At 42.0% G+C, this 18,462-nt stretch overlaps 1 long non-coding RNA gene across 1 annotated transcript; it reads left to right on the top strand.

The window, feature by feature from the left end:
- Positions 1–10,055: 10,055 nt before the first annotated feature.
- Positions 10,056–17,834, top strand: LOC142588593 (uncharacterized). Its single transcript, XR_012829737.1, has 3 exons — positions 10,056–10,516; positions 11,643–11,733; positions 17,601–17,834. It is a non-coding gene; the product is annotated as an uncharacterized LOC142588593 (long non-coding RNA).
- The last annotated feature ends 628 nt before the right edge of the window (positions 17,835–18,462 follow it).

The raw sequence follows: 18,462 nt of genomic DNA, 5'->3' as shown, positions 1-18,462 counted from the left end.
ACTTACTCCTGATAAAAACTACAGGGTCGGAGGTTTTCTCTTCATCCCTGCCTTTCTCTTTCTCTCTGTTTCTTTCATGGTGATGTCAAAACAGGAAAAAGAAAAATTTCTTCATTGCGATCCAGCGCGTTCACTCGAACCACTTTGGGTCCGTTTGAGATCAAAGAGATGTGCATTGAACCATCGAATATAGTCACATCGGTAGGACGTGCGGTGCAGGCTGCCGCTCCTTACTCACTTGAACAAAGCTCTTCTGCTGGCACGGATCACATTATGCTTGAAATATGATAGTGGAGCGGCCGTGTACAGATAGCGGTACCATAGACGAGAAAGCGTAAAATTTCTACAACAAATTGCACACTTGAAATCCTATAACTCCTGATGAGCACGCCATCAGCTGTCATCGGGCATCAATGCAAATCAAGCCGCGGCTGTTAGATCATAGCACTAAGTTCGCAGTTACCACCTCGAATGCCACCTACGGATATACGTTGTCTGTCTTGCAGCCGGAAGAGGGTATTCATATACTGCTCATAAGCTGGTGCCGTTCGTTCATTTCTCATTTTTATGCTGGTTTGTTTGTACTGAGTGATGAGACAAAAAAGAAAACAAAATTACCGCTTTGTGACAATATATCACGCAGAAACAAGCATTATTACGTGAAAACAGCGCTAATTGTTTCTTTATTGCATCACAAAGTACAATCCTCGTTGCTTATTCGCTTGCCTTCACGAAAGCTTCCAATTTTATACAGCCTCTGCAGCCTCTAGACACACCTTTGGGTGCTGGCTGTAAATTGCTCTAGTGTTCATCCAGCCGTAAAATAACCTCTCAGAGCACTTGCTGTTGTTGCAGCACTCCACAAGGGCGGGGGGGAGGGGACTGAATGATTGCGCTTTAGTCCGCTGAAAGCTTTAGGTTCATAGCTTAATTTGTCGCGGCGTTAGAGAGCAGACGCAAACAATGAAATCCACAACCTATTGCCCCCTAGCTGTTAAGTACAGCGGCTAGTTTGTCAATAACCTCGAGTCCCTTTTTATTATATACGTATACAGAATCCTACAAGATGAATACCGCAAGTAACCTCGAAGATCTGCAATCTACCTCTCATGTGCTTAGCTTTGTTTTGTACTCTTTGCCTGTAGAAAGCAAAATAATTAATTTGCCACGGCCACGAGTGGAGCTTTCATAAACTCCCAAGCCTAATCTTTGACAAATACACAAATACCCAAGAAAGTGGGCTTGAGGATTGACGCCGCGACAGCACAGCTGGTCAAGCACAGCGCGCGTTACACGGAAGAAGCGTGTTCGGCTCTTGCCTGCGCCAAGCTGTCTTTTCGTCCACATTCTGTTTCCCTTTTTTTTTCTTATTATTGCGATTGAAATTACATGGACACTCAAAACACGCCGTTGAAGCCGCCATGCTGTCGCTGTATGAACGGTGCATGTGCGGCCCACGCCTCGAGGACCAGAAGCATTCCACAGACGCGAGAGGACACGCCGGACGTTTGAATGCCAAAGTGACGAGGCCGAGTGGGCACACTCGCACTCTCCGCTCAGTTGGTTCTGCAGCGGAGCCAGGATAGCGTTCTCCATGCCTTCTGGTGTTTGCATGAAAGTTGCCAGCACGAACACTAGCGTTCCTGCTGAGTAGCTACGTGCGTTGCCACACCATGGTGCAATACAGTGGTCTAGGCGGAACGAACAGTAGTACACTCCCTAGCTACGAATCCTTCGGCCTCATCTCGCGCGCCATTGAGCTGCGACGCCTGCAACGCGCGTTGCGGCGCTCCTCATCAAGTCAGCGTTGCGAGACGTCTGATAGCTCGCAGGGCGTTGTTCCTCTTGTGCCATAGCTGTAGTCTCGCCTGCTGTGTCGCGCCACCATCACTACCGCGTATTATTAGAATGCTGTCTGAGCAGCTCAGCTTAACGCTAAACCTTGGTGTCGCTTCAGTTTTGCTTTCTACATTTGAATTAAACATAACAATAGTTTTTCCTGTTATTTTATGTGGCTTCGCTGTATGTTTTCTTCTGTATGTTTGTCCCTAACAAAAAGTCGATCCCCTCGGATCCCCTTATTTTTCTTGTTGATTTGATAAAGAGACTACATATGAACTAGAAAAGTAAGCCATTATATAAACATACGTCCTTCGCCATCAAGGTGCCGCACTCTAGCTTATTCAATTCAATTCAATTCCGTTTACTCAACAGATAGTACTGGACGGCTACCTGGGATAAAAGCTGTGTAGACAGCTTGACAGAGGCCCAAGTAGCCGTTACAAGGTAGATACAGCGAAACGGCAAAACGAGATAGTTAACAATACATGAACTGAAAATTTAAGCATATATGCGGATAAACAAAAGCAACTAATAAAAATAATATAGAATCAAAATAAAAAGAGTGCATCATCAATACACAAGAACCAGAAATACGAGGATTATATATATATATATATATATATATATATATATATATATATATATATATATATATATATATATGTATATATATATATATACACGCACACATATGTATAATTAAGTGATACAACATTTATTACAATGCTCTTATTAAATTCTCGCAGCTGAGATTTCGACATGTATTGCATTTCTTTGTATTTGTTCAGAAGAAAAGGAAGATTCTGTTGCAGCAGTTGTGGTTTGTAATCTGTGTGATAACTTGAGAGAAACCAGATGTCTGTGCAGCGTGTATTTAACACAGGCCTGTGCACGCCGTTGCTTCTAAGAACTGCATAAATATTTTATTTGAATGATAAAAGACACCAGAACACTATGTGATACATGGTTTTTACGCGAATTATGCTGAAGTTTTGAAAAGCGCTCACACTAGATTCACAATATTCAATGTTTGCAATCAGTCGTATAACTTTTTTTTGCCATATTTGAACTTTCTTTATGTTCGTTTTAGTCGTTATCCGGACCAAACTACAGTAATTCATTAGAGAAGCAAGCCGCGCGTAATATATTTTGATTTTAATGTTTAAAGGAAGCGCACGACAACGCGACATTGCAGCACTGACGGACGCAAGGATGTTTAGATAGGTTTAAAATGAGTGAATCCCACGTAAGATTTGAGGATAGTGTTGCGCCGAGTAAAGTGTGTTCCTCAACTATTTCAATGTCATCATTTCCGCATCTAATGACGTGTGTAACCTGATAGCCTTGTTTCTGGCTCGAAAGAACATAACCTTTAAGTTTTTAAATTTTAACGTTGATTTTAAGCGAGTTTGATGAAGACCAGCTGACTAGCTTTTCAAGTATATGATTGCAGTCAACTGCCAGTTTGGTAGCGTCAGGACCAGAAAGAAGCACGGTGCAATCATCTGCATATATAATGAACTTTACTGCCGAAACAATGTTAGTTATGCTATTTATGTAAACATTAAACAGAAGCGGTCCCAATACGCTTCCTTGCAGTATGCCGGTCGTTATTGTTAGTAACGATGACTTGTGCGTGTTGATACATACATACTGGCTCTTTTCGAAAGGTAAGATCTAATTAAAGATAAAGGTTTACAACTTACTCAACATATCGATAACTTATGTGTTAAAATTTTATGGTCAAGTGAATCAAACGCCTTGCTAAAGTCTGTGAATAAGGCTATAGTTATCAGTTTCTTTTGGATGTTTATTAGTACGTGTTCTCTCAGTTCTGATAATGCATGATTCCGTTGATCGACCCTTACGAAAACCATGCTGTGATTCTGAAAAAAACTGTATCTTCTGAAAGAAGTTGTTGTGCCGATAATGCAAAATTTTTTCGAAGGCTTTAGCAAAGATAGGTATAATCGATATCGGTCGGTAATGTTTAGGCATGTTTTTGTCTCCGCCCTTATATACAACAGACACTCTTGATCTTTTCATTGCACCTGGGAATTCATCTAATTCTATCGACAAATTATATATGTATTTAAGTACGGGTACTATGTATTCAAGTATTGTTTTGATTGGCCTAATTTGGAGGGTGTCGATATCTAGTGCTCTTTTATTCTTGAGAGACATGAAAGCCCTATAAATTTCATTTTTTTATTGATTACAGTGAAGCTTTTCACACAGTGTGTCATAAAAAGCTTCTCATTAAACTCAAGGCAATAATTCATGATTATAAACTACTAGGTTGGATGCAGGACTATACTTAAGTACAAGAACCCAGTTTGTTACTTTTAACCATGTTCACTGATCTCGTGTCAATGTTTCATCCGGTGTGCCGCAGGGGTCTGTCTTGGGTCCTTTGCTGTTCGTTGCCTATGTAAATGATGTCGTTGAAGTAATTGTGGGCACTTCTGTCAAAATAAGACTTGTATATGCTGATGACTGGGTCCTTTATTCTACCATAAGTAGTAATCATGATCAGTGGGAGCTGAATGAAGTCTTCGCCCGTTTTAGCGAATGGAGCAGAGCACGGCAAATGTCACTTAATGTTAAGAAAACCGTATCAATGACCTTTTCGAATAAAAAACAACCATTACAATTTACATATTTTAATGAAGCGCACAAGCTTGCAAGCGTCCACACGTTCAGATACCTTGGTGTTACTTTCTCCCCTGATCTGAAATGGCATGCTCACATTGACTGTATAACAAACAAGGCGTTAAGAAAATTGGGTTTTCTTAAAAGAAACTTACGAGATGCAACTGAAGTATGTAAATTAACGGCATACAGATCACTAATAAGGCCTCTACTTGAATATGCGTTGGTAGTGTGGTCGCCACATCATTCCAAAGACATAGACATGCTTGAGTCTATTCAGGAAAAGGCCATAAGGTTTATATAGAATCGTCATGACCGTCATTTCTCACCGACACCACATGCTAGTAAGTTGCTACTAGAGCCTCTGGCCCATAGACGTACTTGTGACCGTGTTGTTCTGCTACATAAAATTGCGCCATGGGAAAAATTCTGTCAATGCACCTATTGTTTTCACTAACCCTTCTTCTCGGCCAATAAGAAGAAGTCATCGTCTCAGCATTGTTCCTTTGAATGCAACGATTGATTGATTTAGGTTTTCCGTTTTTTCGCATGCAATTGCGATTTGGAATCGCCTTGAGGGGTCCTTGCGCGAGTTATCAAGTGATGTATTTGCCAACCTATTACCTAATTATGTTCATAATCAACTAGCTCTTCCTGATATTGTTTTTTCTATTGTTTGTTTTCTTTTTGCCACTCAAATGTATTCTTCAATTGATTGACATATGTATGCACTCACTGCTGCAATATCTTGCTATGCAAGATGGCAGTATAAGTAAATAAACATAAAATAAAAAACTTCGTCTGTGGGATGAAGGAACATACTTTCGGTGCAGATAGTTGCCAAGTCATCGCCGAGATGGGCGTTTGTAGCAGGAGTGTTATTGCCAATGAAATGCTTATTGAAAAATTCCGCCAGAGCATCACCAGTATATACTCTGTTTTCGTGCGTTATCCTTCTGGAGACGCATTTTTTCATGGCTTAAAATTTTATTTACTGAATTCCATGCCGCGGATGAGCCTTTGTTCGATATGTTACCAAAAATATTTTCGTGATAAGTTGCCCTAGCTCGCCGTAGTTCCGAATTGAGCTCATTTCTAACTTCTTTGAACTTTTTCCGCGCAGTAGGACATCTTGTTTTTAAGAAAGTGTGAAAAACCTTACTTTTGTTATTTATTTCCCTTTCGTGTGGTAATGTCACCCACGGTTTCCTTAATTTTCTGAGTGGTTTAAAGTTCGTAAATGTCTCCAGAAATTTCAAATATGCGTCACTCACATTTCATTTTTTATATATGCAAGACCAATCTTGCAAGGAGATATTAAACTTGAAAGCCTCTAAGGTATCATTGGAGATACACTAAACAGTAACTGAGTTGCACTGACGTTTTCCAGTTTTACCCGGAGCATCATAACAGATAAAAATTGGACAATGGTCGCTAATTTCCCATGATAATGTACAAGTGTCACGAATTGTAGTTTCACAGTTTGTAATGAGAAAGTCTAGAGCAGACGAAGTGGACACCGTTACTCGAGTAGGTATTCTGATTATATTAACAAAGCCTGATGAAAGTAGCCGCGTCGTAAGGACACGTACAATAGGTGTGTCATCAATAACATTTATGTTGTATTCACCACCACAAACTATTGTAAAGTTATTCGAGCGAGCATATTCCAAAAATGCTTCAAAATATTTCATAAACGACATTAGGTTGTTGTTTAGAGGGCGATACAGCACAGTAACTAGCTCGAAGCTATTTTTTATACATAAAAATTCGTAGTCATCGGCAATTACCAAATATTCTGATACGAGTTCATAGATTTTAGAAATGTCAATGTAAAGAGCGACAGCACCTCCACGCCGGTTTGTGCGGTTTATAAAGAAGTTTTTGTAGCCTTCAAGACACAAAGTATCGCATTCTTAGTTATACCATGACTCTGTCATCATAACTATGTAAAATTTAAAAGAGAATTCACTTAGTAAGGATGTAATATTGTCGTGTTTCCCTTTGGCAGATCGTAAATTCAAATGTAGCACAGAGCTTAAAGACTTAGGGCAAAAGGCTATCAGATTAGGTGAAACAAACTCTTGGTAATTCACCGCCATTACAGTCAGCCAATACTGCTTAAATTATCTTTTCAAGGTCGTCCTCGTAAGCAATCTACGCAATCTTTAAGATACCAGAAGTCTCCGACTGCCTGGCGAAGATTTTTCCATTGAAGGTCCAAACCGACTTCCAGTGGCTGTGATGTTTTGGCTTCACAGCCATGCCAATCAACTTTTTTAGAGCCGGGCAGAGGATTTCATTTACGTATATCGATACTGTGTTATCTAGCCCAACGTCAGAGTTAGTAATCCTAGCCTTCCTTGCCTTCTTTAGTAACGCTTTACGTTTTGCACGGGACTTGAGTTGAACAATTATGTTCGTTTCGTGAGTGTTGCGTGTCGGGACGCGATGACAGCACTCAATATCAGTTTCAGCTATTGGTTCACTGACAGCGTTGTCTATTTGCCTATAGGCAAATAGGCAACGCTGTCAGTGAACATTGAATTAACAATGTCCCTAACGTTCTACCGGTCTTGTTTCAAGACACTCTTTATTTCTAGATTAGAGTTCCTGGACTATTGCTCCATTTGTACTACATGTCTATCAAGTTGTTTATTGCGGGTTTCCAACAATGTACCGCTTCCTTCAGCCCTATATTTTCTTTGTGTAACGCGGCATTTTTAGAAATTCTGGCCTCAAGTTTCTTTCGCAGGTCATCTATAGACTCATGTGCAAAATCAAGACTTTTTGTGTTGCTTTCGTGCTCATTTTTCAGATCATGGATTTCAGCTCTCAGCTACGATAGCAGTTATATGCACTCTAAAAACAGCTGCACCCTTTGGGGTGTATATTTGCCACACAACGATAATTCTCATCTGTCTTGCTTGCGTTTCCTTTCTTGAAAACGCTGCGCTCGTTACTTTCCTGTCGAGAATTCTCTGTCACACTGATAACGCGCATGTCGTCCGTGACTTGGAAGTACCGGGCTCGCAGCGTTAAAGTGAAGGAATGCCGGCAAGACAGATGACGATTATAGTTGTGTGGCAAATATGCACCCCAAAGGATGCAACTGTTTTTAGAGTGGGGACTTATCGAAGTCGTCGCCATCGCCGTCATGTCCCGTACACAGTAAAATAATTTACACCCTTGATGGTGAGAATTGCGAGTCATAACACCCTTGAAGGGTGTTTTCATTCTAGAAATATCCCATCATCATGACTTCTTGCGAAGCGTAGGGAAGTTCTAGATGTCATAACACCCTTTTACCCACCAAAAGGGTGCACTGACTAAGGATATTGGGGGTGGGTGCAAGGGTGTTTTTTGTTTATTTTTATTACATTCACAAACATACAGTAGTACAAAGAGACAGCGTGTCCCACGGCACTACAAACCAGTGGCGGATCCAGTAGCGGGCCCTCCCCTCCCCTCCCCTACCCCAACCCCTTCCCCCCGAGATATGTCGGACTTTCAATGCCGACAAAACTCCTGAAGAGGGTTCTCCACCGTTTCACTGTCTCTTTTGATGAGCCATTTTAAGTATGTCCCGCGAAAAACCTGTTGCTGAAGCACTACTATTATGTCATAGTCGGCTAAGTGGCACACAGTTCTCAAATGTCATCACGCACAAATTCCGCGGGATCCAAAAGCACGCACATAATTTTTCTAGTATTGAATATTTAACCGAAAAGAAAAATGTTCAAAACGTTTTCAGCAAGGCAGAACAAGTGCAGCTCTTGCTTGTGGGACGCCAGCAATCCAGTGAAATAAATAGGCCACGTGACAGCATGCACCTGGATCCAAAGCAATGCGGTCGTCTAGGTTTCTTTCAAGCACAACGAAACAGGCAGAAAAGGGGGCGACGAACCCTACTCGGACAAAAGATATGCCGATTCCGGAAGATTTGACCCCACCTGAGATTCTTTCGCGGAATCAATAACCCCAATTCGTTCTGCTTCTCTGACGTTTAAAGACAAGGTAGCTTCGTAGGCAAACTTGAGCCTTCTCACCCACCACAATGCTTTGATCAAGCAGCCTCTACAGAAAGAGCCGTGCAAAACGCTCATGGCTTCGCGTCTGCGTCAATTTACGAAGCTGGCTGTACAAGAAGAAACTATTAAGTTTGTAGTTGTATAGGAAAGGAAAGTTCTACTGGCTTACAAACAGCTGCCAGAACGGAGTGCTCAAAAAGAAAGGGAGGGAAATGTGAGAAAGTATAGAGAACCAACGTACAATTTGCGATGCATACAGTATTTGCCACACCGACTAACAGCGCTATTTACTCAAATATTTCCCCTCCCAAATCGGAGACAGTATTATTGCCTGCATGGATAGGACATTGAGACAATCATTATAGATAGAATGAGATTCCAGAAATTGGCGGGGCATTTGCAGACCCATCTTTGTTCACGGAACAGTGGCGAGGCATTTTTCAAGTCTGCGCGCGATTGTCCACCTGCAAAGTACGTTCGAGATGTCTTGGCATATGCAGACCTGCGCGAGACTCGCCCGTCTCCCCTCGCGAGACGGGTAGGACAGGTGCACATGCTGAATACGGGAAATACTTTGTAGAATGAAATTGAACTCTGTCAAAACACCAGAGCTCTGGATGACAGGTTACGGTGTGCACAGAGGCGTTCTGCTAGATTTTAAAGCGAAACTTTCTATGCCTCCTCCCTTATAATTTCCAATTCTGCTGCTCCTGCTGTCACTGCCTTGCCAGCCGCTGCGGTGGGTGGTTTGAGAGCGTGCATAATGTACATGAGAGGGACTCAGGGAAGGCGTGTGCGAGCCCTTTTAGCGAGAACTTCGTGGGCATCGCTACAATACTCTCCGAACCCCTTTGGCCGTCATAATGCCCACTACTACACATGGCAACAGTTGCGGGCAAACAATAATAATTTCACTTCAAGGTATGAAAGGGCACGTTTCTGCTATTTCTAAAAAGTAAGCACCGCGCAGTTTTGTGCACGTGGATCACTGACTCAGGGCATGCAGAGACGCAAAGCCGCACTAAAGCACCGCAGCGTCAAGACGACAACACGCAAACGGCTGTTCGGGAAATCAACGCTTCAGCCCCGATGCGATGCGCTCGTGTAAGGGAATTAGAGCGTTAACTTTCACGTAAGCTACGAAAAATGGCGCGCAACAGCGCCTCGAGCAAGCACGTCTTTCTGTATTATAACATTCAACATCACATCACGACTGTGGTAGGCCGTCAACATCATCGCCAAATATCGTCAGTGAACGCAAATAGAACAGCAAGCTGCGCTTATGTCGATTCCCACAGTGCGTGGGATCTGCCTCTGTTGTTTATAATAATAATAATAATAATAATAATAATAATAATAATAATAATAATAATAATAATAATAATAATAATAATAATAATAATTGCTTAGAGGTAGCGTAAAATAAATAGCCTCGAAAGTAATATACACACGTAGTTTAAAAGAATATATGTATTTATGCCTTGAAAACGAAACCGAAATTGCAATAACTTCGACCGACGGGTGTCGCCGCGATCGCTGCTGAGTCTCGCGGCGGGCCGCCGGGTGCACATGTGTGTGTTCTCCGTGACAGTCTTGAAGTTGTGAGTAATTAGATTGTTTTTCGCTACGTTTAGGTTGCACCACCTCGTTGTTTTCGTGTACTTTTGTGCTCATCGACGCGAAGGGAGCATCTGGACTGAAGGCGACGCGATTATGCGTGAGAAAGAAAGGCAGTAGCGGCCTACATCGGTGTTTCTTTGTGACAGTGTGTTTACTATGCCTACGACGGCCGTCATTCGTGGTCAACGAGAAAACATCTTCCATTCAGCCTGGACAGTAATGAAGTGGACTTTTTTTTTCGGCGGAATCCATCGTCATCATCGTCCATCCACTACGTAAACGAAATGGCGTGCCCAGAGTACACATCGTGACAGCGCTCCGCCTTCAAACCGAGGGCCTTTTGCAAGGCGCATGGACGGCTCATATGAAAGGTACGTACGTGGTCACATTCAGCGTCGCGTTTTTATGGTGCGTCACTGTGGTAGTAATTTTCGCGTAATTTCTGTAAAGGACAGCACAAGGTGTGTTGGATGCGAGTGTAGTATGTGTACTTCAGGCGGAGCCTACGGGCACCGAACGTGAAAAAGAAATGAAAATATATCGGATGTTTCATTGTTCGTGTGTCCTCAACTAATTGTGACAGCACATAGAGTTCTGGAGAATTAAGTACTGTTACGCGTCAGTATACGGCGCAGGCAGGTAAATAATACTTTGGTTTGGCTAATTCATTCTGTTGCCTAAGATGGGCGCATACTTATACCGGTGTCACACGGCCACTTTCGATCACGATTGAGCCTGTTCTGGATTGAAATTTTCGACCGCGATTGGCTCCCGTCCGCAGATTCAGCAAGGAAGCCGAACGTGACCAGAAATTCGATCCCAGTCAGGATCGATCGCGGCCAAAAGTGTGCAGTGTGACAACCGTATTAAATGTCGCTTGTGTACTTGCACTCGTTTTGTTCTTATTTTTAATTTTTTGTCCCAGGTCACGTGGTAGGTAATGACGCAGGCAGCTTGCAATGCTTGTGCTTTCATCGCTAGAACTAATACAAAAGAACCACAACCATCCCAGCTATGTGGTTATCCTTCGTTTTCAGTTGTACTCGTTTGTTCTAGAAGCTTTCGTGCCGTTGCGGATGAACGCGTGGTTGCGCTATTTGTTTATTAATTTATCTTTTCGTATAAATAAGTACACCGAGCCTGATCATATTTTTCTCGACCTTGAACTCGTTTTTTTGGTTTCACGCACGCATGCTTATTACTACTACTATTTGTTTTCTTGTTGTACGACTGAACCTTGCCTAAGGCGTCCTGTCAGTGGTCGACAGTATTTCTGAAATGAACTGCACTGAACATCCTACGGCTATTCTATGTTTCACTACCTTATTCTAATGTCTAGTTATAAAGCGTATGGTTATGTAACTATTCTTGGCTTGTATATATGTATGTATTAGGCTGGTAAATGCATAATTGTGTTTGCAGTTTTTAGAGGTTCTTTTATTAAGTGGTCAATCTCGAGTGGTATTAATGGTGAGTTGTTTTCTTGTGCCCATGCAGTTAGTCAGCATGAAGCAATTGCATGGGAACCGGCTGATTGTCTTGGGCCTACACATTGCTCAAAAGGCAGTGAAGATGTCTGAGCCGACAGGTATACTTTTTTCATCACAATTGGCCTACATATTTTTTCCACAGGAGGATGAAGACCTCTCCCAGTGAGCTCCAATTACCTCTGTCTTGCGCTAGCTGATTCGAAGTGAAGCCTGCAAATTTCCTGACTTCATCATACAGTCTAATTCTCTACCGTCCTTGACTACCCTTGTCCTCGCTTGGCATCCGTTCTGTAACTCGAATGTGCCACCGGTTATCTGCCGTATGCATTACATGGTTGAAGAAGGCACTTGGGCTAGTTGGTGCTCATCGCAGACTCCAGACATCAATAACTAGCGTGAAAAAGACGACAACATAAAGAAGCACATAAGACAAAACTCTTGACTTCAACTGAAATTTTTGCTGCACAGAAACATGGGATGCACAGAATGTCGACCGACGGAAACAACACAGGAGCTATCGGAACAAATTGATGAACAGGTTAATTTCACATACGCACGCTCTTGGTAAGAGCCAGGGACGGTTGCTCATACACCTGTTCCCCACTTTCTTTATGCAAAGTGGTTCATATATTTCCCTATGAACCTGCTTCTGGAGCTGCCTGAGCGCACGATTGCTTTGAAACTGCTTGGTGCATGAGCACGTATGGCGATAATTGGCCAGGTAGCCACTAAGGCACTGAAAGCAGCCCTATGTTTTCTCAAGTCAAACAGGTCGGTGTTTAAAAGACTGCTTCGGGGAACCAAGATAGGGCAGCTGCCAGTGGCTGGTGGCCATCTGGCCAATCATTGCTGTAGGTGCTCATGCACTGAGCAGTTTCAAAGCGCTCATCTGCCCATGCGGCTCTAGAGGCAGGTCGACATGAAAATATTCGAAGCACTTTGCATCAAAAAGTGGGTGATAGGTGTGTAAGCACCCCTTACTTGGCTCTCACCAAAGAGAGTGTTCGTATCTCGAAATGAACCTATCCATCAATTTGCTCCGATACCTCCTTTGTCAGACAGGGAAAGGGAAAGGTGAATGTTGCTTCCATCCGTCGAGGTCGCATCCCCTGAATCCTATGTTTCTGTGTAGCCAAAATTTCAGTTGAAGCCTAGAGCTCTGTCGTGTGTGCTTCTAGCTGTCGTCCGCTGTTTTTTTCGGGCTAGTTAATGATGTCTCAAGTCTGCACTACATAGCCTGACCAGCTCCCTTCTTTACTCATTATGTCAGCTAGGATATCAGCTCCTTCGTCTGCTTTCTGAACCACGCTGCTCTCTTCCTGTTTCTGCTGCCATCAGGATGGGAGTGGACATGACAAATGAAACTGAGTGTCATTTAGACAGAGGAGCAGTGAGACTTCCTGTGCTTTACCTTTTGTTGTTGTGCATAAATGTTGAAATTGCACCAACACATCTTTTTCCACCTTGTGATTTTCCCATAGCTGTGACAAATGAATATATAGGCTTTAAGAAACTAAAAATGCAGTTTGCCTAAGAAAAAGAATACTTTTGCACTTAAAGGTAATGTGTATGATGCTCTAACTCCTTTGATGCATGTGCCTTGAGAGGTGTTGATGTTGTTTTCATTTCTTTCGGTAAGCTTTACTTGATGGGCATGACTTTATATAAAGAAATAAGTTCAGAAGAAACCATAATACCTGACAGGCAGAATTGTCGAGGTTGAGAGCCAAGTTTTCTTTCATGACATTTTTTTCAGGCTGTACTAGTTGACCCATGATGTTCAACAGTGCGGACTTGTACAAAGGACGTCGAAAGTGGCGAGAAATGGAGAAAAATGCTATCACCTCTTTCTCCATCCTTTGTCGAGTTCACATTGTCGAACGTCATCGACCAATATCAACTAGCCTGTTTGCGTACCTGTACTAGTTGAGCCATTTCTACTATGGTACTGTAAACCGAATGTGATAAACTCAAAATTGGTGCCTTTTCTATCTTTGTACAAGTAAGTGTTTCATATAATAGTTTAAGGCATTATGGTTGATGTCATGTTTTGACACCACCATAACCTCATAAAATATCTTCATGCATGCGAAAGGTGCCTCTTGTACAAGTTGCGTGCTGGCCTGATATGGAGAACAAACCTGGCAGGAGGTAGAGCACATGCTGTATTGTAAACAAGACGCACGATTGCATTTACTTGGCAGTTATCGCAATGTTTTCTGATATTTACCTGCAGGAACATTAGTTATCTCAGCTGCTAAGGACACTGGTAAAGATACATCACTAGACACTGGGAGCAGAAAGAAAATCTGATTTTGCAGTACTATTGAAGTCATGCAACATTATGTCTAACCAAACTGGCAGGGATGCTAGCTGTTGAAAACAAAGGGCTGATTTCAAGAAAATTTCGCATTCCTAAATGTGTAAGTGAAATGCTCTATGCTTATAAGCTACAAAAGATTTCCAGGATAATCATGCTAGTTACACTGGCCATTTGCTAATTCAGTAAGCTTCACTGAAGCTTGTTTTAAAATTCACAGTGTCTTTATACAGGGTGATAGTAAGTTTTGTGGAATTTTTAAATATAACCTGTTGCATATAGCATAATTCTAGTCCTTGAGCAGGAATATCCAAACAGGCAGACATATCTTGCACGAGAAATCGAAACACATGTTCAACTAATTAACGAAAATCTATTAATTAGCTTTTTAATTACTTCATGGCACATATAAACAAAAAGAGAGTGGCTTAACCGAGGGGCCGATGTTTATTAATCTTATCCTAAGACGCTAGCAAACGCTAACATCAAGGACAACTTAGGGTAAATTACTTGTGATTAGTAAATGAAATAAAGAAATTATAAATTACTGAAAATGAAAGTGGATGAAAAAACAACTTGCCACAGGTGGGGAACAAACCCACGTCTTCGCATTACGCGGGCGATGGTTTACCAATTGAACTACAACAGGTGCCTTTTCCCCATCCACTTTATTCGGTATTTCAGTTTCCTAGTAGAACTCTAGGAGTGTTTGCCAGCGCCACCACATATATGAAGCACATATTGCAATTTACGAATCATAGCCAGTGAGATTACAAGATGCATCAACTTTGGAATTGATTTCCAGAATGACCATCAAACTTGCCGTAAAAATGCACTGTTGTTCCACTTACTTTTTTAACAAAATGTGCTTTCTGCACTGATGCACAAAAGTAAGTGGAACACCATTGTGTAGTGTTCTTTATCAGGGAATTATTCCTAAACTGGTGTCATCCTGGAAGTTCAAGCGCACAAGTCTTCCAAGCTCACTGGCTACAATTCGTAAATTGCAATATGCGCAGTGAAATAATTAGTTACGAAGTGAATAGTGAATTTTTTTAATTAGTCGAACATCTGTTTAGATTTCTCATGCTAGTGATGTCCACCTCTTCAAATAATCTAGCTCAAGGACAAGAATTATGCCATCTGCCACAGGAAATTTTTTAAAATTCCATAAAACTTAAAGATGATCACCCTGTACAATGCTACTATAGTGCTGAACAGCCAGCAGCCTAATCATCACATTTAAGAATGCTGTAACAACACTGACAAGTGCACTAAAGTTTTCTGCACTTCACAGATGAAAGATGTTGGCCATTAGAATGTTTGATCTTAGTGTAACATACAATCAGATAACCAGCAAGATCAAGTGAAAGCAGATGACAAACTTCATACATGAAAGGCTTTAACTGTGCTTTGATTAAAATAGCTAAACTTCTGTAAAGCATGATGCATTCACTGTGTTGTTCCAGTTCAAAGCATCTAAATGATCAGATGCTAAAGAGTTCTTGCTTGGAAGATCTTTAGTGAAAACCTCTGTAATAAAAATACCAGCAGGATTATGTGCTTGCTTAGTGGAGATGTCTTAAGATGATGTAAAGAGGTGTAGGTAGGGCTTCTAGTAGAGATGCCAAATAGTTCTGAGAGAGGGGTTGTTACCAGCCACTGTGTAGGTCATAGATAAAGAAAAAAATAAAGGTCAGCTTAGTGATGCTTAGTATAGTGATGCATGCATTGTTTGTGTTAGTGAGTATAGTGATGCTTGCATTGTTTGCCTGGGAAATCTGAAGAACAGCATCGTTTGTGCCTCTTGTTAAAAGAGCAAGCTTCTGTAAAAATGCTTATTTCTACTCCTATGAATGATGTATATTCCTGAGGAGGCAGGCAGAACAACAATGCCATGTGTTATATTAACCGATGAATGTAAGGTCATTGTTTAGGCACGTAAACCCTGCGAATTTGTTTTTGCCTTGTGGCCACCACCTCCTGTGAAATAATGGTTGGCATTTACACTATTGGTTTTGGGAACAAGGCATTAATGTCAAAGTACCTCTTGATGGTTACCCTGCAATGCATAGCGAAGCATATGTCTGCACCTTATTTTCAATATAACTTGCTTGTAGGGAAAAGTTGCAGTGAGATGATGTGGCTTCTCATTGTAAACTTATCGCATAAGACAGGATTGATATATTTCTAAGCAATTTATTGGACTCAACACGAGCATCTTTATTTCTGCACATTCCAAATTGTAGTTTTGGGTCAGATGTCACGCACGAAAACAAACTAACCAGCGTTATTGCTGTAATATGATGGCGGTTAAGGAAGTAATGCCTCCAAACACACTACTTTGCCAGTAGTACTGCAAACATTTTGGCTCTTTGTCATTAATGCACTGATGTTTAAGCTATAGAATGTCACTTGCCCCATCTTCCTATCTCTTCGCGTTCCAAAGTAATCGATCAATGCATGTCATCCAGTGGTGATGTCAGCTTGAAACAGCGGGCTGTAATTCAATTTCTCACTGCAGAAGGTTCTACGCCCTTCAACATTCATTGCCGTCTGAAAGCAGTTTACGGGGATGCCTGTGTTGAAGTCAGCATTGTGCGGAGGTGGGCAAGGACTGTGAAACATCAAAATCCAGCCGCATCAAACGTCCAGGATCAGCCCCGAACTGGACGGCCCACAATGCCTTCTGATGAGGGTCATGAACATCAGGCAGATAAGTTGACTCAGGGCAATCGCAGGATCAAGCAACACCAGATTGCAAAAACACTCACCATTTCCATTGGTTCAGTGAACCAGATAATTAAGAAACTCCTGGGTTACAAGAAGATTTGAAGTTGTTGGCTATGTTTCAACTTTTTCATGTCAGTCTTCAGTTGCCGTGGCACCCAACAAGCGCAAGTCTTCTTGTAACGCAGGTCTTTAATGATGTGGCTCACTGAGCCAATGGAAATGGCGAGTGTTGTTGCAATCTGGTGTTGCTTGATCCTGCGATTGCCCTGAGTCAACTTATCTGCCTGATGTTCATGACCCTCATCAGAAGGCATTGTGGGCCGTCCATTTCGGTGCTGATCCTGGAGATTTGATGCGGCAGGATTTTGGTCTTTCACAGTCCTTGTCCACCTCTGCACAATGCTGATGTCAACACAGGCATCCCCGTAAACTGCAGTCAGATGGCGATGAATGTTGATATGTGCACAACCTTCCGCAGTCAGAAATTCAATTACAGCCTGCTGTTTCAACTGGACGTCACCACTGGACGCCATGAATTGCTCGATTACTCTGGAACGGGAAGAGATAGGAAGGTGAGGCGACATTCGATAGCATAAACATAAGTGCATCAATGATAAAGCGTTCAAAATCTTTGCAGTAATATTGGCAAAGTAGTGGGCTTGGAGGCAATAATTTCTGAATTGCCCTCATTTAATTGTGTAGCCTCTCTCTCCTACATTCATGATGTGGCAGAATAAATGCCTTATTTTTTCGAAATAACGATTTCTTGGAAGTTAGTACCATCTGTGCTTGTTTTCTTTATCGTGGTCTTCATGTGATCTTGAAATATTAAAATGAATGATGCAGGGAAGCGCTGCTTGTCATGTTTCGTGTACTTTTCCTGACATTGAATTACAACAAATCATTTTGCAGGTAGAAAACAAGCAGATGGCTACAGTGATCAATGAAGAAATGGCTTCATCTATGATGGCTCGCCTTAGGACATTGGAATGGAGCTACACAAAGGCATCACCAGCCTCGCCTGTGCCCTGGAACTTTGGTTTGAATGAGACTGTTCTTCAATGTAGAACGGCCACAAGACTTGTCACCACATACAAGGCGTAGTGCAAGCTCTAAATATTGTACAGGAGGCTACAATAAATGACCCTCCATGCAGTCACTCTTCCTGTATCTGTGGTAAATGGACCATTTCACGCAGAACACTCACACATTCTTATGTGTTTTCTCTCAAAGTTGCTATGCCATGCGTTTGGAAACACATTCCTATTGTATGCACTCCGTACATAACATTTCTATGTGCTAGCCTGACTGTAGACTTACAAAACATACAATGAAGTGCATGTGTACCCGCTTCAATATGCCGTACTTCAACACCCTTATAGCAAGGGCTATTATATTGCTCATTACACCTGATAGGTGAAGGGGTAATATATTCCTGATCACACCCTTACACCCCATGGGTCGAAGGGTAATATATTGTTCAAAACACCCTCAAGGGATAGGGTGTTATTGGAATATAGAATAACCATCATAAGGGTGTAATTGCCTATAAAACCCAGCTTTTTCTAGGGTGCTAGGGGGTTAGTTATAGACACTCAAAAAAACCCTTAGGGGTGTAAATTATTTTACAGTGTATGAAGCCGAAGTGCGCATGAAATAGCGTCGCGCGCGTCGTGTGCGAGGGAAAGAGGGCGAGCGTGAACCGAGTAGAGTGGTCGCTCGAAGCGTTCCGTATTCCCGGTCGCTCAATGTCGGAGGTCACGTGATCAAACGA

The sequence above is a fragment of the Dermacentor variabilis genome, chromosome 1 (assembly GCF_050947875.1).
Source record: "Dermacentor variabilis isolate Ectoservices chromosome 1, ASM5094787v1, whole genome shotgun sequence".
Lineage (NCBI taxonomy): Eukaryota > Metazoa > Arthropoda > Arachnida > Ixodida > Ixodidae > Dermacentor > Dermacentor variabilis.
The sequence above is the reverse complement of the archived record's forward strand: the minus strand, read 5'-3'. Positions and strand labels throughout refer to the sequence as shown.